We start from the raw sequence: 26,714 nt of genomic DNA, 5'->3' as shown, positions 1-26,714 counted from the left end.
AATAGTATCAGCATCAACAAAAAGAATGACCACACAAAAATCCCATCCAAATGTCTTCAATATCAAAGACCAAAGGTAGGTAAATCCATGAAGATGAGGAAAAACCAGTGCAAAAAGGCTGAAAACTCCAAAAACCAGAAGACCTCTTCTCCTCCAAAGGATCACAACTCTTCAGCAAGGGAACAAAACTGGACAGAGAATGAGTTTGATGAATTGATGGAAGCGGCTTCAGAAGGTAGGTAATAACAAACTCCTCCAAGCTAAAGGAGCATATTCTAGCCTATTGCAAGGAAGCTAAGACCTTGAGAAAAGGAAACAAACAAAGCCTCCAAGAAATATGGGACTATGTGAAAAGACCAAACCTATGTTTGGTTGGTGTACTGGAAAGTGACGGGGAGAATGAAACCAAGTTGGAAAACACTTTTCAGGATATTATCCAGGAGACCTTCCCCAACTTAGCAAGGCAGGCCAGCATCAAATTCAGAAAATACAAGGAACACCATCAAGATACTCTTCAAGAAGAGCAACTCAAGACACATAATCATGAGATTCACCAAGGTTGAAATGAAGGAAAAAATGTTAAAGGCAGCAAGACAGAAAGGTCAGGTTACCCACAAAGGGAAGCCCATCAGACTAACAGCACATCTCTCTGCAGAAACCCAATAGGCAGAAGAGAGTGGGGCCCATATTCAACATTCTCAAAAAAGAAATTTCAACCCAGAATTTCATATCCAGCCAAACTAAGCTTCATAAGCAAAGGAGAAATAAAATCCTTTACAGACAAGCAAATGCTAAGGGATTTTGACACCACCAGGCCTGCCCTACAAGAGGTCCTGGATGAAACACTAAATATCAAAAGGAAAAACCAGTACCAGCCACTGCAAAAATACACCAAAATGTAAAGACCATTGAAGCTATGAAGAAACTGTATCGATTAATGGGAAAAATAACCTGTCATAATGACAGGATCAAATTCACACATAACAATATTAACCTTAAATGTAAATGGGCTAAATGCTCCAATTAAAAGACACAGACTGGCAAATTGTACAAAGAGTCAGGACCTAATGGTGTGCTGTATTCAGGAGACCCATCTCATGTGCAAAGACACACATAGGCTCAAAATAAAGGGATGGAGGAAGATTTGTCAAGCAAGTGAAAAGCAAAAAAAATCAAAGGTTGCAATCCTAGTCTCTGATAAGACAGATTTTAAACCAACAGATCAAAAAAGACAAAGAAGGGCATCACATAATGGTAAAGGGATCAATGCAACAGGAAGAGCTAAATTCTAAATATATAAGCACCCAACACAGGAGTACCCAGACTCACAGCAAGTTCTTAGAGACCTACAAAGTGACTTAGACTCCCACACAATAATAGTGTGTGAATGGGCCAATAATAAGTTTTGAAACTAAGGGAGCAATTAATAACCTACCAACCAAAAAAAACCCAGGATCAGATAGACTCACAGCCAAATTCTACAGAGGTACAAATAGAAGCTGGTACAATTTCTTCTGAAACTATTCCAAGCAACAGAAAAAGAGGAGGTTCTCCCTAACTCATTTTGTGAGGCCAGCATCATCCTGATTCCAAAACCTGGCAGAGACACAACAACACAACAAAAAAAACATTTCAGGCCAATAGCCCTGATGAACATTGATGCAAAAAATCCTCAATAAGATGCTGGCAAACCAAATCCAGCAGAACATCAAAAAGCTTATCCACCATGATCAAGTCAGCTTCATCCCTGGGATAAAAGACTGGTACAACATACGCAAATCAAAAAACATAATCCATTACCTGAACAGAACCAATGACAAAAACCACATGATTATCTCAACAGATGCAGAAAAGGCCTTCAATAAAATTTAACACCACTTCATGCTAAAAACACTCAATAAACTAGGTACTGGTGGAAGATATTTCAAAATAATAAGAGCTATTTATGACAAACCCACAGCCAATATCATACTGAATGGGCAAAACCTGAAAGCATTCCCTTTGAAAACTGGCACAAGACAAGGATGCCCTCTCTCACCACTCCTATTCAACATAGTATTGGAAGCTCTTGCCAGGAAAATCAGGCAAGAGCAAGAAATAAACAGTATTCAAATAGGAAGAGAGGAAGTCAAATTATCTCTGTTTGCAGAGGACATGATTGTATGTTTAGAAAACCCCATCATGTCTGCCCCAAAACTCCTTGAGCTGGATAAGCAACTTCAGCAAAGTCTCAGGATACAAAATCAATGTGCAAAAATTATAAGCATCCCTATACACCAATAATAGACCAACAGAGAACCAAAGCATGAGTGAAATCCCATTCACAATTGCTACGAACAGAATAAAATACCTAAGCATGCAGCTTACAAAGGATGTGAAGGACGTCCTCCAGGAGACCCACAAACCACTGTTCCAGGTAATAAGAGAGGGCAGAAACAAATGGAAAACTATTTCATACTGATGGATAGGAAGAATCAATATTGTGAAAATGGCCATACTTCCTAAAGTGATTTATAGATTTAATGCTACTCCCATCAAACTACCATTGACTTTCTTCACAGAATTAGAAAAAAAACTACTCTAAATTTCAAATGGAACCAAAGAAGAGCCCATATAGCTAAGACAATCCTAAGTAAAAAGAACAAAGCTGGAGATATCATGCTACTTGACTTCAAACTATACTACAAGGCTATAGCATCCAAAACCACATAGCACTGATACCAAAACAGAGATATAGACCAATGGAACAGAACAGAGGCTTCAGAAATAACACCACACATCTACAACCATCTGATCTTTGACAAACCTTACAAAAACAAGCAATGGGGAAAAGATTCCCTATTTAATACATGGTGTTGGGAAAACTGGATAGCCATATGCAGAAAATTGAAACTGGACCCCTTCCTTACACCTTATACAAATATTAACTCTAGATGGATTAAAGATTTAAACACAAGACCTAAAACCATTAAAACCCTACAAGAAAACCAAGGCAATTCAGGACATAGCCATGGGCAAAGATGTCATGACTAAAACACCAAAAGCAATTGTAACAAAAGCCAAAATTGAAAAAAGGGATCTAATTTAGCTAAAGAGCTTCTGTACAGCAAAAGAAACTATCACCAAAGTAAACAGGCCACCTGGAGAATGGCAGAAAATTTTTGCCATCTGGATATCTATCCATCTGACAAATGTCTAATATCCAGAATCTACAAGGAACTTAAATAAATTTGCAGGAAATAAAAAACAAACAGCCCCATCAAAAAGTGGGCAAAGGACATGAATAGACACTTTTCAAAAGAAGACATTTATGTGGCCAATAAACATGAAGAAAAGCTCATTGTTACTGGTCACTAGAGAAATGCAAATCAAAACCACAGTGAGATACCATCTCACACCAGTTAGAATGACGATCATTAAAATGTCAGGAAACCACAGATGCTGGAGAGGATGTGGAGAAATAAGAACATTTTCACACTGTTGATGGGAGTGTAAATTAGTTCAACCATTGTGGACGACAGTGTGGTGATTCATCAAGGACCTAGAACCAGAAATACCATTTGACCCAGCAATCCCATTACTGGGTATATTCCCAAAAGATTATAAATCATTCTATTATAAAGACACGTGCACACGTATGGTTATTGCAGCACTATTCTCAATAGCAAATGCTATTGGAACCAACCCAAATTCCCATCAAACAGGATAAAGAAAATGTGGCACATATCCACCCTGGAATACCTAATGCAGGCTTTAATAAAAAATGATGAGTTCATGTCCTTTGCAGGGGCATGGATGAAGCTGGAAACCATCATTCTCAGCAAACTGACACAGGAACAGAAAATCAAACACTGCATGTTCTCACTCATAAGTGGGAGTTGAACAATGAGAACACATGGACACAGGAAAACGAACATCACACACCTGGGCCTGGCAAGTGGTGGGGGGGTGAGGGGAGGGATAGCATTAAGAGAAATACCTAATGAAATGATGGGTTGATCAGTGCAGCAAATCACCATGGCACGTGTATGCCTATGTAACAAACCTGCACGTTCTGCACATGTATCCCAGGACTTAAAGTATAATAATAAATAAAAAAAATTAATTAACATCCCTATAAAATTTAGAACAATTTGGCATATTGTAATACATTTTTTTGCTAAAATAATCATCATTATTGGCATCTTTAAAACAAATTTAAAGAATACATAAGAATTTAAAGATGAATCCTGATTAAATATTTTTAAACCTGTAAAAAGAACTATATTAAGTATAAAATCCATAAAAAATTGAAAGGCAGTTTGAATCATTATTGTAGTCTCTTGAAAAATACTAAAGGGGATCACTCAATCATATGAAACCTTCTCTATTCATCTGTTTGTAATGAGCAGCCTTCATTACAGCTGACAGTTGCACCACTTTCTTAATCCCACTCTTCCTCAATTTCTTGCCCTCTCCCTTTGCCCCTCCCCCAAGCAATTCCCCAGGATTCAACCCAAACAGGGTAGTATCATTCAGGATTTATCTGAGCTAAGATTTTCTTCCAATATTGGCATTTTACCTTTTCCAGAGTAAATCCAATGTACATTTAACCTTTCTCAACCCCGTTCTATCCATTGCCACACTTACAACCAATTGCTACCACTGATAGCAAAAGATTATTTCCATTTGTAACAGTACTGATTCCATGTTAAAGAAAAGCTTGCATGCCTGAATATAACTATTGCTTTGCTTGAATTTGTAGATTATTCACTAAAAATATTCCCAGGAAAGCAGGACCTTCAACACAGATAAAAGAAAATATGCTGACCAACACCTTTGGGAACGGGCTGACCAGAACGATAAGAATATGCTGATGGCACCTGCAGAAGGCCACAAACGCATTGACCAAGAAAGCAATGATTAACCATCCACCTGAGATTATGCACATGCACAAGAATGTTTTGATCATTACTTCCCATAATTTTTCTTAAAAGCTTCTGATCCAGAGGCAGACTTCAGACAGGTGGTCTTTGCATGCTAGTTCACTGCCTTCCCTGGATTGCCAGGTCTCAAATAAAGCTAACTTTTCTTTCACCAAACCTTTTCTGGAGGTTTTGGCTTTCAGGAGATGAGTGGTTTGCTCCTGAGTTCAGTTACATATTCAGGAGATGAGGAAGGGATAAGCTGTGCATATTGAGAACTATTGAGTAAAGAACTATAACATAATACATTTGTGTTATTTTAAACCACTGAGTCTGAGATAATCTGTTTACAGAAGCAATTAGAAAGTAATAATGTGTAGTTCATAAAAACAGAAGAATAGAGTGAGTGTGATGGGATCACCTCAATATTTTCAAACAGGTCATAAGGGAACTTAACTAGAGCTTGAATGCAAGTTGGATGCTAATTAAAAGGCCAAAGAGTCTGTGGCCAGAACTCAGCATTACAGTTAATGTGGCAGCAGCAGAAACCACAGCCAGGTTACAGTCTAAACCATTGAAATCAAGAGATAGGAGGCAGCTCCCTGACTTCTGCTTTTTCAGTCCTTTTCAGTGTCTAAATCCATTTACTGAATCCTTCCTGAATGAAATACCTGAAGTGGTTTGTCTGTCCTGCCCTGAACTAAATAATATGATGAGCTGTATAAAAAGAACATAAAAGCAAGAAAGGAAGAGTACAGATTTTTCTGCTTGCACCTTTAAGATAGAGAAAATTTTAGTGAAGTAAAGTTGGCATTAGTCATCAGGAAAATGCAAATCAAAGCCACAATGATGTACCATTTTGCACTCACTAGGATAGTCATAATTTTTTTAACAAGAGACAATAACAAGTATTAATGATGATGCATGAAAATTAGAACCCTAATATACTAGGAGTGGAAATGTGAAACAATGCAGTAACTTCGGAAAACAGTTTGGCACTTTCTCAAAATGTTAAGCATAGAGTTACCTTATGACCCAGCAATTCCACTTCTAGGTATATACTCAAGAGAGGTGAAAACATACACTTACACAAAATGTATGTACAATGTTCATAGCAGCATTATTAATAAGAAAAAGGTAGACATAATCTGAATGTCCATCAAGTGATAATTAGATTAATAAAATGTGGCATATCTATACAATCAAAAATTATTTAACAATAAAAATAAAGTACATCATGAATGAACTTGAAAACTTTATGCAAAGTGAAAGAAGCCAGTCACAAAGGGCCACATATTGTGTGATTTCATTTATATGAAATGACCATAAAAGGCAGCAATAGATCATTGGTTGCTGTATTAGTCCATTTCCATGCTGCTATGAAGAAATACCCAAGTGATATGGTTTGGTGGTGTCCCCACCCAAATATCATCTTGAATTGTAGTTCCCAAAATCCCCACATGTAGTTGGAGGGGGACCAGTGGGAGGTAACTGAATCATGGGAGCAGTTTTTCCCACGCTATTCTCATGATAGTAAGTTCTCACAAGATTTGGTGGTTTCATAAACGGCTTCCCCCTTCACATGGCTCTCATTCTTCTCTCTCCTGCTGCCACGTGAAGGACATGTTTGCTTCCCTTTCCACCATGATTGTAAGTTTCCTGAGGCCTTCCTATTTATGCAGAACTGTGGGTCAATTAAATCTATTTTCTTTATAAATTACCCCATCTCAGGCATTTCTTCATAGCAGCATGAGAACAAACTAATACATCCACAATGGATAATTCATTTAAAAAAAAAAGAGAGAGAGACAGAGAGAGGTTTAATTGACTCACAGTTCTGCATGGCTTGGGATGCCCCAGGAAACTTATAAGCATGACAAAATGCACTTCTTCACAGGGTGGCAAGAGAGAGAATGAGAGAAAGCAGGGGAAATGCCAGACAAGTATAAAAACCATCAGATCTCATGAGACTCACTCATTATTACAAGAACAGCAAAGGAGAAACTACCCCCATAGTTCAAATTATTTCCACCTGGTGCCACCATTGACATGAGGGGATTATTACAATTCAAGGTGAGATTTAGGTGCGGACCAAACCATATCAGTTGCTTAGGGATGGGGTGATAGGAACTTAGGCAATGATGCATAAGGAATGTTAGAATTCTTTCTAGGGCAATGAAAATGTTCAGATATTGATTGCAATGATGGATGTACAACTTTATGAATATAGTAAAGCCACTGAATTGTATATTTCCAATGAGTGAACTGTATGGTATGTGAATTATATCTCAATAAAGTTGATTTTTAAAAGATGTAAGGCAAAATTGGACAACTTTTTAATAAAAAAGTTAAATTAGGGCATGTGTAAGGGAGAAAAGCACTAAGCCACAAAAAGGAGAAGCTGAAGGAGATAATTCACAGTGCTCAGAAGAAAGTCTTCTAATGTTTCTGCGTAGTCTTTAGAAAGAGTTAAAACTAAGAGATCCTGCATATTAGGGAATACCTACTCACTCGGAGTGATATCTAACGTATTTTCTCTGTCAATTATCCAAATTATTTAGCATCTCAAGAACTATGATGGAAGTCATTTCTAAGCATCTCAAGAACTATGATGGAAGTCATTTCTAAGCAACACTTAGACATTAAATAATAAAGACATTAAACATTTTGGTGGAATATCTGATACACAGGTAGATTTACTATGAAGCTGATGAAGCTTAAGCCTCAGTACCCCTCATTTGCATGGGACACTTTCAAAGCCCTTGGTTGGCAGTGAATTCACAAGATCACATATGATATGGTTTGACTCTCTGTCCCCACCCAAATCTCATCCCAAACTTTAATTCCCACATATCAAGGGAGAGACCTGGTAGGAGGTGATTGGATTATGGGAGCAGTTTTCCCCATGCTGTTCTCTGGAAAGACCATGTAAGACATGCCTTGCTTCCTCTTCCTCTTCTGCAATAATTTTAAGTTTCCTGAGGCCTCCCTAGCCATGTGGAACTGTAAGTTAATTAAGTCTCTTTGTTTTATAAAAACCCAGTCTCAGGTAGTTCTTTATAGCAGCATGAAAGTGGACTAATACAACATGTTTTTGTAAAATTTGAAAAAGTAACATTTTTTTAACAGCAATACAATTCCAGGTCTTAAACTCCCCCTTTATCACTCTTTTTATGTAGGATGGTGTTAGAGTTGCTGATTACATTTTGAGGATCTGGATGTGGGAAAGTAGAATAAGGATATATTTTGTTTGGGATGAATGGGATATATTTATAGGGTCACAGTCACCTTCGTACATCCCTTCTACTATCCACATACTTCCAGTGCCAGGCGCCATAGGCCACATCTGTACTGTCACACCACCTCTAGCGCTCCCAGTTATGTGTTCCTTTTCACCCTCAAACTTCTCCTTAAACAAAGTATGCAAGGGGAAGGACTGTTGTGTCTTATCCTGTCTAAAGAAAGCTAGATCATAAAATTATCATACAAAATGCAAGCAAAGTATTCAGCCAAAATATGTCATGTAGTTTATTAATGAAAGCGTTCTGTTATTTTGGGGAATTTTGTAAAGTTCATAGTATAGACCAGCTTTTCTTAATGTATTATTTGTTTTTAATTCTGCTCCAATTCTAAATATGCATTCATATCTTATCATCTAATATGTATTTTTAAGTTTACATTCTTAAAGAGGACTCCTGGAATTGTATAAGCTTCAGGCCCTCCCAGAACCTAAATCCATATGTGTGGGGAAATATTCCTTTCCTCTTGAATTCATTTTGTTTAAACAGAAAAACAAATATATCTGAATCTCAGTGAGAATGGAAGAAAAGGCATTTCCATCAAATTTGAAGGGACATGAATGACCATGATTTGCACTATGCTTAATGATATTAAGTAGTTACAAAATGGCATTGGTCTTGTCATTATTTTGAGTAGAAACATCTGTTTTAATTTGACAAGTGCAAAAAAAAAAAATTTAAAGAGCCGTCACAGATTGAAATGTGGCCTCCATTTTTATTTTTTAAATAACATCTTCTCTCTCTTAACCACAAATCCTCTTGCCATGGAGTTTCAAAGAACATGATTCTCACACTTAGGTAGTGGATGCTTTCCATATTTGTGATATAAACAATCATGTGCGTGAATAGCATATGTTAAAATATTCTCAAAATTTAACCTTAAAGCCCAGTAGCATAATCTGAAAAAAAAAAATTTTCAAATATTTAAAGGAGTTTAATGAAGTTGCCAAGCACAAAACCAGCTTAGAAAATACAGTGAAAAGAATTGAAGGAGGGAGAGAGAGACAGAGTGAGAGAGTGAGTGAGTGAGAAAGAGAGAGAGAGAGAGAGGGAGGGAGGGAGAGAAGAAATGTGGGCCTCTACCTCACTCTGCACAAGAAAGGTCAAAATTACTAAAAAGATTAAATTCCAAAAAACAAAGCCCTAAAAATGTTACCAGAAAACACATATAAAGACTTTCTAAACTTTCTAAACTTGACTCCAAATCTAGAAATTTTAAACAAAAATAATGAGAAATGTAACTACATAAAACTTTTAAAACAACTGCATAACCAAAATTAAAACAATAAAACAAGATTAAAAGCAAACTATAAACTGGGGGAATATTTGCAATATATATGGCAAAAAGTCTCCTTTCGCTCTAAATGCAAAACATTCAAAAAAAATAAAAGACAAATAAATGCTCCAAAAGATACATGAACAGAGGTTGAACACAGAAATGATAGAAGAAAAACTACATACACAAAGAGAAAAATATAAATGCAAATTAAAGTAAACATGACATATTACTTTATAGCTATTAAGGTTTTTTAATGAGCTAATAATATCCAGTATTGAGGAAAGAGGCAATTTCTATATAAATATCCAAAATGATTAAATGCTCTTACCTTTGGACCATCTATTTTATTCTAAAAATTATTTATAAGAAAACATTGTTTATAAATTTACACAATTGTAAACAATCAAAAACCCACCAATACAGGGATTAGTTAAATAAACTATGGTGACTGGTATGGTTTGGCTGTGTCCCCACCCAAATCTCATCTTGAATTCCCACATGTTGTGGGAGGGACCTGATGAGAGGTAATTGAATCATGGGGGTAAGTCTTTCCCATGATTTTCTCATGATAATGAATAAGTCACATTAGATCTGATGGTTTTCAAAATGGAAGCTTCCCTGTACAATCTCTCTTCTCTTGTCTGCCACCATGTGAGACATGACTTTCATCTTCTGCCATGATTGTGAGGCCTCTCCAGCCACATGAAGCTGTAAGTTCATTAAATCTCTTTCTTTTGTAAAATGCCCAGTCTCCGGCATGTCTTTTATCAGCAGCATGAAAACAGACTAATACAGTAAATTAGTACCAGTAGATAGGGCACTACTGAAAATATGCCGAAAATGTGGAAGTAACTTTGAAGCTGGGTTACAGGCAGGGATTGGAACAGTCTGAAGGGCTCAAAAGAAGATAGGAAAATGTGGGAAAGTTTGGAACTTCCTAGAGTGGCTTTGTCCAAAATGCTGATAGCCATATAGACAATAATCTGGCCTGAAGTGGTCTCACATGAAGATGAAGAACTTGTTGGAAACTAGGCAAAGGTAACTCTTGTTATGTTTTAGCAAAGAGACTGGCATCATTTTGCCCCTACCCTAGAGATTTATGGAAATTTGAACTTGAGAGAGATGATTTAGGGTATCTGGCAGAAGAAATTTCTAAGCAGCAAAGCAGTCAAGCAGTGACTTGGGTGCTATTAAAGGCATTCCATCTTATAACGGAAGCAGAGCATAAAAGTTCAGAAAATTTCCAGCTGAACAATACCATAAAAAAGAAAATCCTATTTTCTGAGGAGAAATTCCAGCCAGCAGCAGAAATTTGCACAAGTAACGAGGAGCCAAATGTTAATCCCCAAGACAATGAGGAAAATGTTTCCAGGGCGTGTCAAAGGTCTTCTTGGCAGCCCCTCCCACAGGCTGAGAGGGCTAAGAGGAAAGAATGCTTTCCTGGGCCAGTCCAGGGTCCCATGCTGTTTGCAGTCTAGGGACTTGGTGCCCTGTGTCCCAGCTGCTGCAGCCGTGGCTGAAAGAAGCAAACACAGAGCACAGGCCATGGCTTCAGAGGATGCAAGTCTTAAACCTTGGCAGCTTCCACATATTGTTGAGACTATGGGTATATAGAAGTCAAGAAATGGGCTTTGGGAACCTCTGCTAGATTTCAAAACATGTATGGAAATGCCTGGATGTCCAGGCAGACACTTGCTGAAGGGTTAGGGCTTTCATGGAGAACCTCTGCTAGAACAGTGCAGAAGGGAAATGTGGGGTTGGAGCCCCCACACAGAGTTCCTACTGAGACACCACCTAGTGGAGCTGTGAGAAGAGAACCACCATCCTTCAGACCTCTGAATGGTAGATTTACTGACAGATTGCACTGTGCACCTGGAAAAGCCACAGACACTCAATGGCAGTCCATGAAAGCAGCCAGGAGGAAGGCTGTACCCTGCAAAGCCACAGGGGTGCTGATGCCCTAGATCATGGAACCTCTTGCATCAGTGTGATGTGGATGTGAGACAAGAAGTCAAAGGAGATCACTTTAGAGCTTTATGATTTGACTGCCCCATTGGATTTTAGATTTGCATGGGGCCTGTAGCCCCTTTGTTTTGGCCAATTTCTCCTAACTAGAATGGCTGTATTTACACAATGCCTGTACCCCCATTGTATCTAGAAAGTAACTAACTTGCTTTTGATTTTACAGGCTCATAGGTGGAAGGACTAGACTTAGCTTGGATGAGACTTTGGACTGTGGACTTTTGAGTTAATGCTGAAATGAGTTAAGACTTTGGGAGACTATTTGGAAGGCATGAATGGTTTTTGAAATATGAGGGTATGAGATTTGGGAAGGGCCACAGGAGAAATATGGTTTGGCTGTGTCCCCACCCAGATCTCATCAAAATTCCCATGTGTTGTGGGAGGAACCCAATGGAAGGTAATTGAATGATGGAGGCAAGTATTTCCTGTGCTGTTCTCATGATAGTAAATAAGTCCCATGAGATCCAATGGTTCTAAAAATGGTAGTTTCCCTGCAAAAGATCTCTTTTCTTGTCTGCTTCCATGTGACTTTCACCTTCCACCCCGATTGTGAGGCTTCCCCAGCTATGTGGAACTGTAAGCCCATTAATAAACCTCTTTCTTTGGTAAATTGCCCAGTTTCAGGTATGTCTTTATCAGCAGCTTGAAAATGGACTGATATAGTGAGTCCTTATAATGGCCTACAATGTATCCATTAGAAGAATATTGTAGAACATCTACTGACATAAAAGATAGATACACTATATTGCTAAATGAAAAAGGTATATTATACAAATATATGCAAAATATAAGTCTTATAATTAGAGAGCAATCATGATAATAGCTGTAGTAATAGCTAATATTTATCAACACTTCCATGGGCTTGGCATTTTTTCTAGGCTTATTGGGTATATTATCTCATTTAATTCTCACAACAAAGCTATGGAGGAGTTACTATTATCACCTTCACTTTGTAGGTGGGGAAAATGAGGCAGCAAGAAACAAGATACTTACTCAAGGTGAAGTCAGGATGTAGACCCAGGCCATCTGAACTCCAGCTCCTACACACTTAACTGCAGTGCTGCTACTTTCTGAATTGTACAATTATTAGAGAGTAGATTAACCATCAATTATTAGTAAAAATTCCCCAAAATACTAATAATGTTTACTTCTGAGAAACATAATTATGAATGATATATATTTTCTTATTTTTCTTATCTGTACTTTTTAAATCTTCTACAAGAAAAATTCAAACTTACACAAAAAGAAAGCAGAAGTATTCATTTTTATGGCCCATTCTTTCCATTCCTTTCCTATCTATAAGAAGATAATTATTCTAAAAATCACCCCTACTCCCACCTACATACCAATAGAAAGATGACCCAAAGAAAACCAACACATTTTAAATATTTGACACCTAATCTTAAAAACAAGAACATCCAAGTGAGCTGAGATTGTGCCATTGCACTCCAGTCTGGGTGACAGAGCAAGACTCCATCTCAAAAAAACAAACAAACAAAGGCCGAATGGACATAACTCCAGTGCACAACACCCAGTGAGAGAGATGCAGAAATCCAGAGATCTCCTAGCTCCAACTGAGATACCAGGTGCATTTCAACGGGTCTGGTCCGACGGTGAGCAAAGCCCAGACAGGGCAGACTGAGGCAGGGAGGGGTGCTACTTCACCCAGAAAGTGCATCTGACCAGTGAGTCAGAGGCTCCCCCTCTGGCACTCCAGTCCAGATACAGTGCTTCCCACAAAGCCTCAGCAATACACAGAACAGGGGATCTTTGCCAGTCAAGTGCCGGCAATTGCAAGTGCAGAGTTGAATCATATTCCAGGATGGTGTCCCGGGTTGGCACATAGATCTAAGCAAACGCAAAGCCCATAAGCCAGCCAGGAGAGCCTGCGGACTGAGCTATCACCCCCTCCCCCTGCCCAGAGAAAGAGGGAGCTGAAGACTCCAGGACAGACTAAGTAGCTGGATGGGCCCCTACGCCATGACTGGAGAGAGAGAGCTGAAAACAGGGAGACAGGTAGTGAGGTTGGGCAGATCCGTACCATCCCTGACAAACCCCAGAGGGCTGAAGCACTAACTCTAGCAGGTTGTGCAGCCAGTGCCACAGTCTGAGCTGAACTCTGAATGATCCAGCCCTGTGGAGGAAAGACATAGCCCACCACTAAAGAGGTGGGACTAGGACTCAGGTTTCAACAAAAAACACAGAAGCCTACATAGCAATGGGACAGGATGGCATAATTGACCACCTAGCAGTGCCTCCAAGTCAGCGGAATAGGCTGACCTAAACTCCCAGTATAAACAAAAAAGACACAGGAAGCTTACCCAGCAACCTGAAGGAGTCCATAGAAACCAAGTAGTGCCTCAACAGGCAGATAAGTGACCTCATCAAGCAGCTCCCTGAGACCACAGCCAGGAAAATCCACAAAGATGGGAAAAAAACTGTGCAAAAAAGATGAAACATCAAAGACCAGAATATCTCTTCTCTTTCAAGGGATCACAACTCCTCAACAACACAGGAACACAACATGACCAAGAAAGAGTGTGATGAATTGACAGAAACAGGCTTCAGAAGGTGGATAATAACAAACTTTTCTGAGCTAAAGTAACATGTTCTAACTCAAGGCACGGAACCAAAAAAAGGTTGAAAAAAGGTTAGATGAAATACTAACTAGAATAACCAACTTAGAGAAAAACATATACGACTTGATGGAGTTGAAAAACAGCACGAGAACCACGTGAAGCAAACACAAGTTTTAATAGTTGAGTCGATCGAGCAGAAGAAAGGATATCAGAGATTGAAGATCAACTCAATGAAATAAAAAGAGAAGGCAAGACAAGAGAAAAAAGAGTGAAAAGAAACTAACAAAGCCTACAAGAGATATGGGATTATGTGAAAAGACCTAATCTATGCTTGATCAGTGTACCTGAATATGACGGGGAGAATGAATCCAAGCTGGAAAACACACTTCAGGATAGTATCCAAGAGAACTTCTCTAGCCTAGCAAGGCAGTCCAACATTCAAATCTAAGAAATACAGAGCACTCCACAAAGATATTCCTCAACAAGAGAAACCCTAAGGCACATAATTGTCAGATTCACCAGGGTTGAAATGAAGGAAAAAATATAGTCTAAGGGCAGTCAGAAAGAAAGGTCAGGTCACCCAAAGAGGGCAGCCAATCAGGCAAACAGCGCATCTCTCTGCAGAAACCCTACAAGCCAGAAGAGAGTGCCGGCCAGTATTCAACATCATTAAAGAAAAGAACTTTCAACGCAGAATCTCATATCCAGCCAAACTAAGCTTCATAAGTAAAGGAGAAATAAAATCCTTTATGGACAAGCAATTACTGAGAGATTGTGTCACCACCAGATCTGCCCTAAAAGAAAGCTCCTGAAAGAAACACTAAGCACGGAAAGGAACAAGTATCAGCCACTGCAAAAGCACACCAAATGGCAAAGACCAAAAATGCAATGAAGAAAATGAATCAGCTAATGGGCAAGAAAACCAACCAATAACAAAATGGCAGGATCAAATTCACACATAACAATATTAATATTGAATGTAAATGGCCTAAATGCCCCAATCAAAAGACACAGACTGGCAAACTGAATAAAAAATGAAGACCCATCAGTGTGCTGTATTCAGGAAGCCCATGTCACATACAAGGACACACATAGACTCAAAATAAAGGGATGGAAGATTTACCAAGCAAATGGAGAACAAAACAAGCAGGAGTTGCAATTCCAGTCTCTGATAAAACGGACTTCAAATCAACAAAGATCAAAAGAGACAAAGAAGGGCATTACATAATGGTAAAAGTATCAATCCAAGAAGAAGAGCAAACTATCCTAAATATATACACACCCAACACGGGAGCAACCAGATACATAAAGCAAGTTCTTAAAGACCTAAAACGAGATTTAGACTCCCACACAATAATAGTGGGAGACTTTAACACTCCACTGTCAATATTAGACAGATCAATGAGACGGAAAATTAACAAGGATATCCAGGACTTGAATGCAGAGCTGGACCAAGTGGACATAATAGACATACACCGAATGCTCCACCCCAAATTAACAGAATATACATTTTTCTCAGCACCACATCACACTTCCTCCAAAATTGACCACATCATTGGAAGCAAATCATTCCTCAGCAAATGCAAAAGAACGGAAATAATAGCAAACAGTCTATCAGATCACAGCGCAATCAGACTAGAACTCAGGATTAAGAAACACACTGAAATCCACACAACCACTTGGAAACTGAACAACTTGCTTCTGAGTGTCAACTGGATGAAAAATGAAGGCAGAAATACAGACGTTCTTCAAAATCAATCAGAATGAAGACACAATGTAACAGAATCTCTGGGACACATTTAAAGCAGTGTCAAGAGGGAAATTTATAACAATAAATGCCCACATGAGAAACAAGAATGATCTAAAATTGACACCCTATCATCAAAATTGAAAGATCTAGAGGAGGAGGATCAAAAAAATTCAAAAGCTAGCAGAAGACAAGAAATAACTAAGATCAGAGCTGAACTGAAGGAGATAGAGACATAAAAAACCCTTCAAAAAATCAATAAATCCAGGAGCTGGTTTTTTGAAAAGATTAACAAAACAGACCACCAGCCAGACTAACAAAAAAGAAAAGAGAGAAGAATCAAATAGATGCAATAAAAAAGGATAAAGGGGATATCACCACTGATCCCACAGAAACACAAACTATCGTAAGAGTTTACTACAAACAGCTCTATGCACATAAACCAGCAAACCAGGAAGAAATGGATAAATTCCTGGACATTTGTACTCTACCAAGACTAAACCAAGAGGAAGTTGAGGCCCTGAATAGACCAGTAACAAGGGCTGAAGTTGAAGCAGCAATCAATAGCCTACCAACCAATAAAAGTCCAGGTCCAGACGGATTCACAGTCAAATTCTACCAGATGTACAAAGAGGATCTGGTTCCATTCCTCCTGAGACTATATCAAACAATACAAAAAGAGGGAATCATCCCTAACTCATTTTATAAGACATCAACCTGATACCAAAACGAGGCAGAGACTCAACTAAAAAAGAAAACTTCAGGCCAATATACACAATGAACATCGGCACAAAAATCTTCAATAAAATACTGGCAAACTGATTGCAACAGCACATCAAAAAGCTTATTCATCACAATCAAGTAGGCTTCATTCTGGGGATGCAAGTCTGGTTCATCATATGTAAGTCCACAAATGTAATCTACCACATAAATGGAAACAAAGACAAGAACCACATGATTATCTCAATAGATGCAGAGTAGGCTTTTGACAAAATTCAACATCCCTTCATGCTAAAAACTCTCAATAAACTAGGTATCGACAGAACGTATCACAAAATGATAAAAGCCATATATGACAAACCTACAGCCAATATCATACTGAATGGACAAAAGCTGGAAGAATTCCCTTTGAAATCAGGCACTAGCCAAGGATGCCCTCTCTCACCACTCCTATTCAATATAGTATTAGAAGTTCTAGCCAGAGAAATCAGGCAAGAAAAAGAAATAAAGGGTATTCAATTAGGAAAGGAGGAAGTCAAACTGTCTCTAATTGCAGATGACAGGACTGTATATTTAGAAAATCCCATCGTCTCAGCCCAAAATCTTCTCAAACTGATAAGCAACTTCAGCCAAGTCTCAGGATACAAAATCAATGTGCAGAAATCACAAGCATTCCTATATACCAAACAAAGAACAGAGAACCAAATCAAGAGAAAATTCCCATTCACAATTGCTACAAAGAGAATAAAATACCTAGGAATACAACTTACAAAGGATGTAAAGGACCCCTTCAAGGAGAACTACAAACCACTGCTCAAGGAAATAAGAGAGGACACAAACAGATGGAAAAACATTCCATGCTCATGGTTAGGAAGAATCAATATTGCAAAAATGGCCATACTGCCTAAAGTCATTTATAGATTCAATGCTATCCCCATCAAGCTACCTATGACCTTCTTCACAGAACTGGAAAAAACCACCTTAAACTTCATATGAAACCAAAAGAGAGCCCGCATAGCCAACACAACCCTAAGCAAAAAGAACAAGGCCGGAGGTATCACACTGCCATACTTCAAACTATACTACAAGGCTACAGTAATCAAAACTGCATAGTTCTGGTACCTAAACAGAGACATAGATCAATGGAACAGAACAGAGGCCTCAGAAGCAATACCACACATCTACAACCATCTGATCTTTGACAAACCTGACAAAAATAAGAAATGGGGAAAGGACCCCATGTTTAATAGTGTTGGGAAAACTGACTAGCCATGTGCAGAAAGCAGAAACTGGACCCCTTTGTTTCAGCTTACACTAAAATTAACTCCAGATGGATTAAAGGCTTAAACATAAGACCTAATACCATAAAAACCCTAGAAGAAGACCTAGGCAAAACCATTCAGGACATAGGCATAGGCAAAGACTTCATGGCTAAATCACTAAAAGCAATGGCAACAAAAGCCAAGATAGACAAAGGGGATCTAATTAAAATTCAGAGCTTCTGTACAGCAAAAGAAACCATCACTAGAGCAAAATGGCAACCAACAGAATGGGAAACAATTTTTGCAATCTACCCATCTGAGAAAGGGCTAATATCCAGAATCTACAAAGAACTAAAACAGATATACAAGAAAACAAACAAACAAACCCATTCAAAAGTGGGTGAAGGATATGAACAGACACTTTTCAAAAGAAGACATATATGAGGCCAACAAACATATGAAAAAATGCTCATCATCATCGGTCATTAGAAAAATGCAAATCAAAACCACATTGAGATACCATCTCATGGCAGTTAGAATGGCAATCATTAAAAAATCTTGAGACAACAGATGCTGGAGAGGATGTGGAGAAATAGGAACAGTCTTACACAGTTGGTGGGCATGTAAATTAATTCAACCATTGTGGAAGACAGTGTGGCGATTTCTCAAGGATCTAGAAATAGAAATTTCATTTCACCCAGCAATCCCATTACTGGGTATATACCCAAAGAACTATAAATCATTCTATTATAAAGACACATGCACACATATGTTCATTGCAGCCCTCTTTACAATAGCAAAGACCTGGAACCAATCCAAATGCCCATCAATGATAGACGGGACAAAGAAAATGTGGCACATATACATAATGGAATACTATGCAGCCATAAAAAATGATGAGTTTGTGTCCTTTGCAGGGACTTGGATGAATCTGGAGACCGTCATTCTCAGCAAACTGACACAAGAACAGAAAACCAAACACCGCATGTTCTCACTCATAGGTGGCTGTTGAACAATGATAACACGTGGACTCAGGGAGAGGAGCATCACACACTGGGGGCAGTTGGGAAAGGGACAGCAGGGGGTGGGAAGGGTAGGGAGGGATAACATGGGGAAAAATGCCAGATACAGTATGCACCTATGCAACAACCCTGCATGACCTGCACTTGTACCCCAGAACCGAATTTAAAATAAAATTAATAAGAAGAAGAAGAAGAAAGAAAGAAAGTCCACTATCCTGGCATTTGGAGCTCTCTTTCATGACAGAGAGCTAAAGGTGAGTGAGCAGCAGGCACAGTTTTAATCTGTCATGAGCGAGTCAAAGCTTTGTCTCCCATCAAAGTTATTTTATTTATTTTTTCATTCTAAAACTTAAATTCAGAAGTTAAGAAATTATATTAAAATCAAATGGATCAAAAGACCAGATGTTGCAGGCAGGATGACTAATCAAACAGCCTGGGTAATGTGCTCCACACCCTGCTCAGTGGAAAGTAATTACTCTAACATTAGCTTTACAGTGTTTAAATAACCATTTCATTATATTTTTTCTACTTTGATTAAATTTTCTCAGCATTTCGAATGCATCATTACATCTGCCTTGCATTTAGATATGCACAGCATTGCTACCCATTAAAAAGTCCCTACTCTCTTTCATCACCTTAATAAATCTAATTTGGCTTTATTTGCATAAAGTTTGATAAAAGGGTGCTTAGTTCTTTTATGAAATAACATACCTTGAGTAGAAACACCCTATCTGTCACTTGGCTAAAAGATGTTGTGCACAGACATGTAAGTGGACCCCCAAGCATAGTCACTAAAAGTGTATGGGGTAAAAAAAAATTTGTAGCACAAATGTCATTGCAGAATTACTATCTATACTTTCCAAGGTTGCTGAGGGGTGGATATAGTAATCATAGGATCATCTACTGCACTTTGTTTCTTGTTCCTAAATATATAGCCTGAGGAAATATAATAGAGAACAACATTAAGTGTAATAAACTCACATTTTAGCCTTCTGCTTCAATATTCACATTTGCCCTCAACGCATAGTTAGAGACTCAGGACGTTGTAGCCCTTGCCCAAGTAAATGGACTGTTAAGTAATCTCAGGAAGAGATTAGCTAAGATGAAAAGCCCTACTAAGGTATCAGATATGCCAGGAAACCACTTTTAGAAACTCAAACTCTGCTAAGTTCTCTGGGAAACTTTTTTAAGCATTACAAATAAATGAATCATGTTGGTGAACTATTATGCAGTGACATTGATTCTGCCTTTTGAACTTAGAGTTTTGATAGCTGAAACTCAAAACCACTAAACAAGTGTCCTTGGAAATCAGAAGAAGAGAACAAGAGTTCCTAAAGGGGAAGAGAATATCAATGGAAGTCAATGCACCATACTCTGCATTTACAAGAAAGATGCTGATACAGTGACACAAGGATGAAAGCAACCCCTCATTTAATTTTTTTTGACAGAATAAGGCATTGGAGAAAGTTTGTACCAAGTGTTTGACCTCTCCCTGATAAGTCAGTGACTCACTCTCCAATTCTATGCCGCTATTCATTCCCCTAAGCATAAGCCACCAGTTTTTATTTCCACAGTGGGAAAAATTCCATGTTTTATAAAATTTACTAAATGCAAGTTCAAAGTCTTATATTTCAAAGCTCTGACCTTTCCCCTCCTACACACTTGCTCCCTTCCGTTTCTCTCTTCCTTCCCATACTTCTTGAGCACCCTCATGGGCCTCTGTTTACAACTCACTTCAGAGTCCCATTCTGGCTGCTCCCCTCCATCCCATCCTCACTGAACAATGAATAAATTCTAACACAATGGCAGGGATTGCAAATGTTTTACTCAATTCTCTGGGACTTAGCCTCTGCCAGGCAAGGGAATCAAGAAGAGATTGCAGATTCTTAAACAGTAAAAACTGTTACGGAGGGAGGAGCTTGGCTTAAAAACTAACCATCTAAATAACTAATTACAGAACCTTTAATATATGAGAATCCTAGGAATCATGAAAGTGATATGATAATTTTTCCTTTTTCCAGGTGACAAGAGCTAGGAATGCTACCTATTCACTATAACTGACTACCTCTCCATCCCCAAGACTCTTACCTTTCTGGAATGTGTGACTACAGACTCTGATTCCCAATGTATTATCTTATTTATTTATTTATTTATTTAGAGACGGAGTCTCACTTTGTCGCCTAGACCAGGCTGGAGTGCAGTGGTGCAATTTCAGCTCACTGCAACCTCTGCCTCCTGAGTTCAAACGATTCTCCTGCCTCAGCCTCCCAAGTAGCTGGGATTACAGGCATGTGCCACCACACCTGGCTAATTTTTGTATTTTTAGTACTGATAAGGTTTTACTGTGTTGGCCAGGCTGGTCTCAAATACCTGACCTCAAGTGATCTGCCCGCCTCAGCCTCCCAAAGTGCTGGGATTACAGGTGTGAGCCACCGCACCCAGACCCAATATGTTATTTTCTTAGCTCTCTTCTCCATTCTAAAATTGTCATCTTTTTAAAAATATATATATTTTTGCCTCAATCTGCTAGGGTAGTTAAGTGCTTTTATGTGTTCTTGCTCATATTATCGAGTAGTCAAACCCTTCATTTCAACACAATTGATCTCATCTACCCGTGAGGAAGAAAGAAGTAAGATTGATCCATATACCCGGAAGTGAGATTGACTAATGGGCAGATGAGTGTTAACTCCCTTTGAGAAAGGCAGGCCCTCCCACAACATCTAGGCTCTGAAGTCATTCACTATTTAACCTCTTTTGCCTGGATGCAGTCAAATTCTTGTGCAGATTATGAGACATGTGGGGATATTATCCATATCCCCTCATCTTGGCGTCTTTGCTCTTTTCATTCTGACTTCTACTCTAGAGCATACATAGATGACAAAAGAAATAGTGACTACTCTCAAGAACATTACAGTTAAGAAAATAGATTCCATTTTTATTTAGCATATATGAATATTTCGGCTGAATCATAGATAGAACTCTACTGGGCTGACATTTGGCATTAAGCAATATAATTTTGTAGAAACTTTCAGAATGTTCCAGTCCAAAAGTTCTCAAAGTGTGACTCCAGGGCCAGCAGCATTAGGATCACCTGAAACCTTGTCAGGCAGGCTGTCTCCATCCCAGGCCACAGAATAAGAAATCCTAGGGATAGGATCCAGCAATTTGTGTTAATGGTTCTCCAGATGATTCTGATACAAGTCAAAATTTGAGAACTACTATTTAAACAGTCTGTCAACTGTCATAGACTATTCAGTAGCTGGTTGATTGATTACTAAGGAACTCTAAAACAGCTAGCCACATGCATTTATTAGCACAAGGCCTAGAAGCTCATGGAAGAGAATGAGGACACAGTTCCCAATTGGGTATCTGGCAAGATAAAAATGTGATCATAGGTTCTTCAAAGAATACCACCAATGAGAAGACGAGTAGTGTGGATTGAACTAAGCAGCCAGCCTGAATACTAGTGGAATTTATAGCTCCTACTGCAGTTTATACATCTATAAGGTCACTTAGGACCCTGTGGTTCTATGTAGACAGAAGCAAAAGGGGTTCTGTGGTTGGTCAGAGAGAGAACACCAGGGGTCAGTGGGTCTGGAGGAGGTCAGTAGTGGCACAAGGAGCAGCAAGGTCAGCCACCACGAGCTGCAGAATGCCTGACAACAGACCACAAAAAGCTTTACACTCCAAGACCTATAAAAGGAACATCTGTGGAGCAGGATGGGGAAAACAGAACTTCTTATTAGCCAAGTCATAGGGAGCGCAGCACAGTTGATTTATAGTGTGTGTGTGTGTGTGTGTGTGTGTGTGTGTGTGTGTGTGTGTGTGTTGAGAGTCTCATTCTGTCTCCCAGGCTGCAGTGCAGTGGTGTGATCTTGGCTCGCTGCAACATTAGCTTCCCAGGTTCAAGGGATTCTCCTGCCTCAGCCTCCCGAGTAGCTGGGATTACAGGTATGCACCACCACGTCCTGCTAATGTTTTATATTTTTAGTAGAGATGGGGTTTCACCATATTGGCCAGGCTGGTCTCAAATTCCTGACCCCAGGTGATCTACCTGCCTCAGTCTCCCAAAGTGCTATGATTACAGGCATGAGCCACCATGCCCAGCCTCTAGTGCTGCTTTATATAAGATGCCATTCTTTTGATCACCAGGTGAAGCCAAGGAGCTTTATTAAGAAGCATTAATGTGTATAAATCTAATATGTATAAGAGTAAAAAGAATCCAGTTTTTCTCCCCTCATTTTCTAACAAGGACCTGTGTAAACTGCCCTAGGCAGAATGGTTTTGAAACACATAGAATAGACCACACTGAGGCCCTCACATCACTTTTAATTACATACTCTCAGGGTCGCCAAGCCAGATTGTCTGCCTAGGAAACCTGCTTCATGGGGGAGGCTCTCATCCACCCCAAAACCATCACACCACCTGAGCTACATGCTAATCATTGTCCAGTGTTCCAATATTTTCTAATATAATCAACTTCTAGGTTACCCATCTGACCCCATTTTTCATCCTCACACTGTATGTGTGTGTTCTCTGTGTCCTCATTTTATGTATTTTTCCCAAACCCCTAAGCCCTTCAACTGTTCCCTGTGAAATTCATGGCCATTTATCAGCAAACTCCTCTTTATCCTCAGTGTCTTCTTGCACCAACTGCAACTTGGCTACATCTGAAGTACCCTGCTTCCTGAGGCCTTCTCAAGTGATCTTTTCCTGCAACTCCTGAACCTCTGAGTTAAGATTTTTGGCCCCTACCTACCACTGCCAAGACATTGTGTGCCTTTCTCTCCTCTGTTCATCTGAAGCCCATGACACAGCTTTAACATCAGATATGTGCGGCTGTCATCTACTGAACTTGCAGTCACTTGGCTTCCCCTGTGTGGGGAAAAACACAATATCCAGATTGATGTTTTTCTCTATAAACACTCTTTCAACATTTTTGTTGATCTCAGAATCCGTGAATGCCTTGTTTCTTATAACTTGGCCTCTCTGTATTTGGACTTGCTTCCAAAAATCTCTTGCACACTTTGTCCACTTGCTCTAGACCTTGCCATCACACCACTCCCCAAATCTTGATTTAAAGCACCCTCAGTGTGCTGTTCTGGCCTCTCAGCCATGATGCGCTGAGTCCAACAGCACAGAGACCAGTAGAGAAGCTAGAGCAACAACCACATTTGAGGGAGAAACTTTCTGATCTAGAAGGAAAGGACAGGGATAGTGGAATTCATAAGTGTAAAAAATGAGCTTCCAGGAAAAGAAAAAGAACAATAGAAGCAGGAAAATGAAGGGAAGAAGTCAAAGAAAATGAGCTCAGCTTTGACACTTCGTTCATTTCCCAATATACCACATTCAATAAATATTGTTAATTTTAATATTAATATTCAATTAATATTTATTAATTTAATAAAACAGGTCTGGCATCTGACTAGATGTTTTAGATAGTTTAGATGTCTAAAACTAGATGTTTTAGTTTGCAATATATCATAATCTCCTAACCAAATGTTTATATATTGAATTTAAATTTTTTAAATGTAGCCGTCATTTTAGTAGACCAAACCAGGCTAATCATAACTATTTGCTACTTGGCCTTTGTTCTGAGTTCAATTCTATTAGAAATGTACAAGAAGATTCCATTTATTATAGTAGGAATGTCAATGAATGTAATTGATTTCAACTAGAATACAGAGATGCTACTGTAAAACTAAAAATATAAACCACTCAGCTTAGGACAACATTCATTTTCACTTTTCTCTCTCTTTTTTTTTAACATTCCCCTTGAATGTTCCTTTGCCTCTTTGTTATTTTAGAGTTTCTGGTGGGTTTTCTTGTTTGGGGGTTTGTTTGTTTTCATTTGTTTGTTTGTTTGTTTGAGACAGAGTCTCACTCTGTTGCCCAGGCTGGAGTCCAGTGGTGTAATCTTGGCTCACTGCAACCTCTGCCTCTGGGGTTCAAGTGATTCTCATGCCTCTGCCTACCAAATAGCTGGGATTACAGGTGCATTTGTCACCACATCTGGCTAATGTTTGTGTTTTTAGTAGAAGTGGGGTTTCACCATGTTGGCCCCAGGCTGATCTCAAACTCCTGGCCTCAAGTGATCCATCCACCTTGGCCTCCCAAAGAGCTGGGATTACAGGTGTGAGCTGCCACATCAGGCTTTTTGTGGGTTTTTTTAAATTTCAGTTTTTATTTTAGATAAACATTTGCAGGTTTGTTACATGGGAACACTGTGTGATGCTGCCGTTTGGGGTACAAATCATATCATCCAGTCAGTGAGCATTGTACCTGATAGGTAGTTTTTCAATCTGCACCCCTCTTCTTGCCTCCCCCATCTAGTAGTCCACAGGGTTTATTGTTCCGATGTTTAAGTCCATGTGTGCTCAGTGTTTAGCTCCCACTTATTAGTGAGAGCATGCAGTATTTCATTTTCTGTTCTTGCATTAATTTGCTTAGGATTATGGCCTCCAACTGCATCTATGTTGCTACAAAGAATATGATTTCATTCTTTTTGATGGCTACATAGTATTTCATGGTATATATGGAATATCACATTTTCTTTATCCAATTTATCATTAATAGGCACCTAGGTTGATTCCATGTCTTTGTATTGTAAATACATAGTGATTAACATGAGTGCTTGTCTTTTTGGTAGACTGATTTTCCCTTTGGCTACAGACCCAGTAATAGGACTGCTAGGTCTAATGGTAGCTCTGTTTTCAGTTATTTCAAAAATCTTTAGACTGCTTTCCACAGTAGTCAGAATAATTACATTCCTACCAACAGTGTATAAGAATTCCCTTTTCTCTGCGGCCTCGCCAGCATCTGTTGTTTTTTGACTTTTTGATGTAGCCATTCTGACGTGTGAGATGGTATCCCACTGTCATTTTCATTTGCATTTCTCCAAGATTAGTGATGCTGAGCATCTTTTCACATGTTTGTTGGCTGTTGTATGTCTTTCTGAGAAGAGTCTTTTCATGTCCTTTGTGTACATTTTTAAATAGGGTTCTTTGGTTTTGCTTGTTGATTTGTCTAAGTTCTCTGTAGACTGAGGATATTAGGCCTTTGTTAGATACACAGTTTGTGAATATCTTCTGCTGCTCTGAAGGTTGTCTGTTTACTCTGTTGATAGTTTATTTTGCTGTTCAAAAGCTCTTCAGTTTAATTAGGTCCCATTTGTCTATTTTTGTTTTTGTTGAAATTGCTTTTGGGTTCTTAACCAAAACTTATTTGCCAAGATCAACATCAAGACGAGTATTTCCTAGGTTTTCATCTAGTATTTTTACAGTTTGAGGTCTTATATTCAAGTCTTTGATCCATTTTGAGTTAATTTTTGCATATGACATTCAAAAGACATAGATGCTGCCTTCAAGAGACCCATCTTACGTATAATGACACCCACAGGCTTACAGAAAAGAACTGGAGAAAGATCTACCATGCAAATGAAAAACAAAGAGCAGAAGTTGCTATTCTCATATAAGACAAAACAGACATTAAACCTTTAACCCTTAAAAAGGGCATTACATAATTATAAAGGGCACAATCTATCTAAAAGACTTAACTATCCTAAATCAATACACATCCAACATTGGAACACCCAGAGTCATAAAACAAGTTCTTTGTGAACTACAAAAAGACTTGGCCACACAATAGTACTGGAAGACTTCAAAACTCCACTGACAGCACGAGGCAGATCATCAAGACAGAAAACTAACAATGAAACTCTGGACTTAAAATTGGTGCTTGACCAGTTGGACTTAATAGATATCTACAGAACACTTCACCCAACAGCCACAGAATATACATTCTTATTTATCTGCACACAGAATATATTGCAAGATCGACCACATGCTAGGTCATAAAGCAATTCTCAGTAAATTCCAAAA

General features: G+C 38.8%; 1 long non-coding RNA gene across 1 annotated transcript in view; it reads right to left on the bottom strand.

Annotated features, from left to right (window-relative positions):
- Positions 1–20,984, bottom strand: part of LOC116547083 — a 106,816-nt gene extending 85,832 nt beyond the window's left edge. The window contains exons 1-2 of the long non-coding RNA XR_004266941.1: positions 19,546–20,984; positions 12,498–12,574 (exon numbers count right to left, since the gene is read on the bottom strand). This is a non-coding gene — a long non-coding RNA (uncharacterized LOC116547083). The remainder of the gene's footprint in view (positions 1–12,497; positions 12,575–19,545) is intronic.
- Positions 20,985–26,714: the final 5,730 nt, after the last annotated feature.

This window comes from Sapajus apella, unplaced genomic scaffold (assembly GCF_009761245.1).
Source record: "Sapajus apella isolate SASKATOON/1434 unplaced genomic scaffold, GSC_monkey_1.0 scaffold1, whole genome shotgun sequence".
NCBI lineage: Eukaryota > Metazoa > Chordata > Mammalia > Primates > Cebidae > Sapajus > Sapajus apella.
This window is presented reverse-complemented; position numbering and strand designations above follow the sequence as displayed.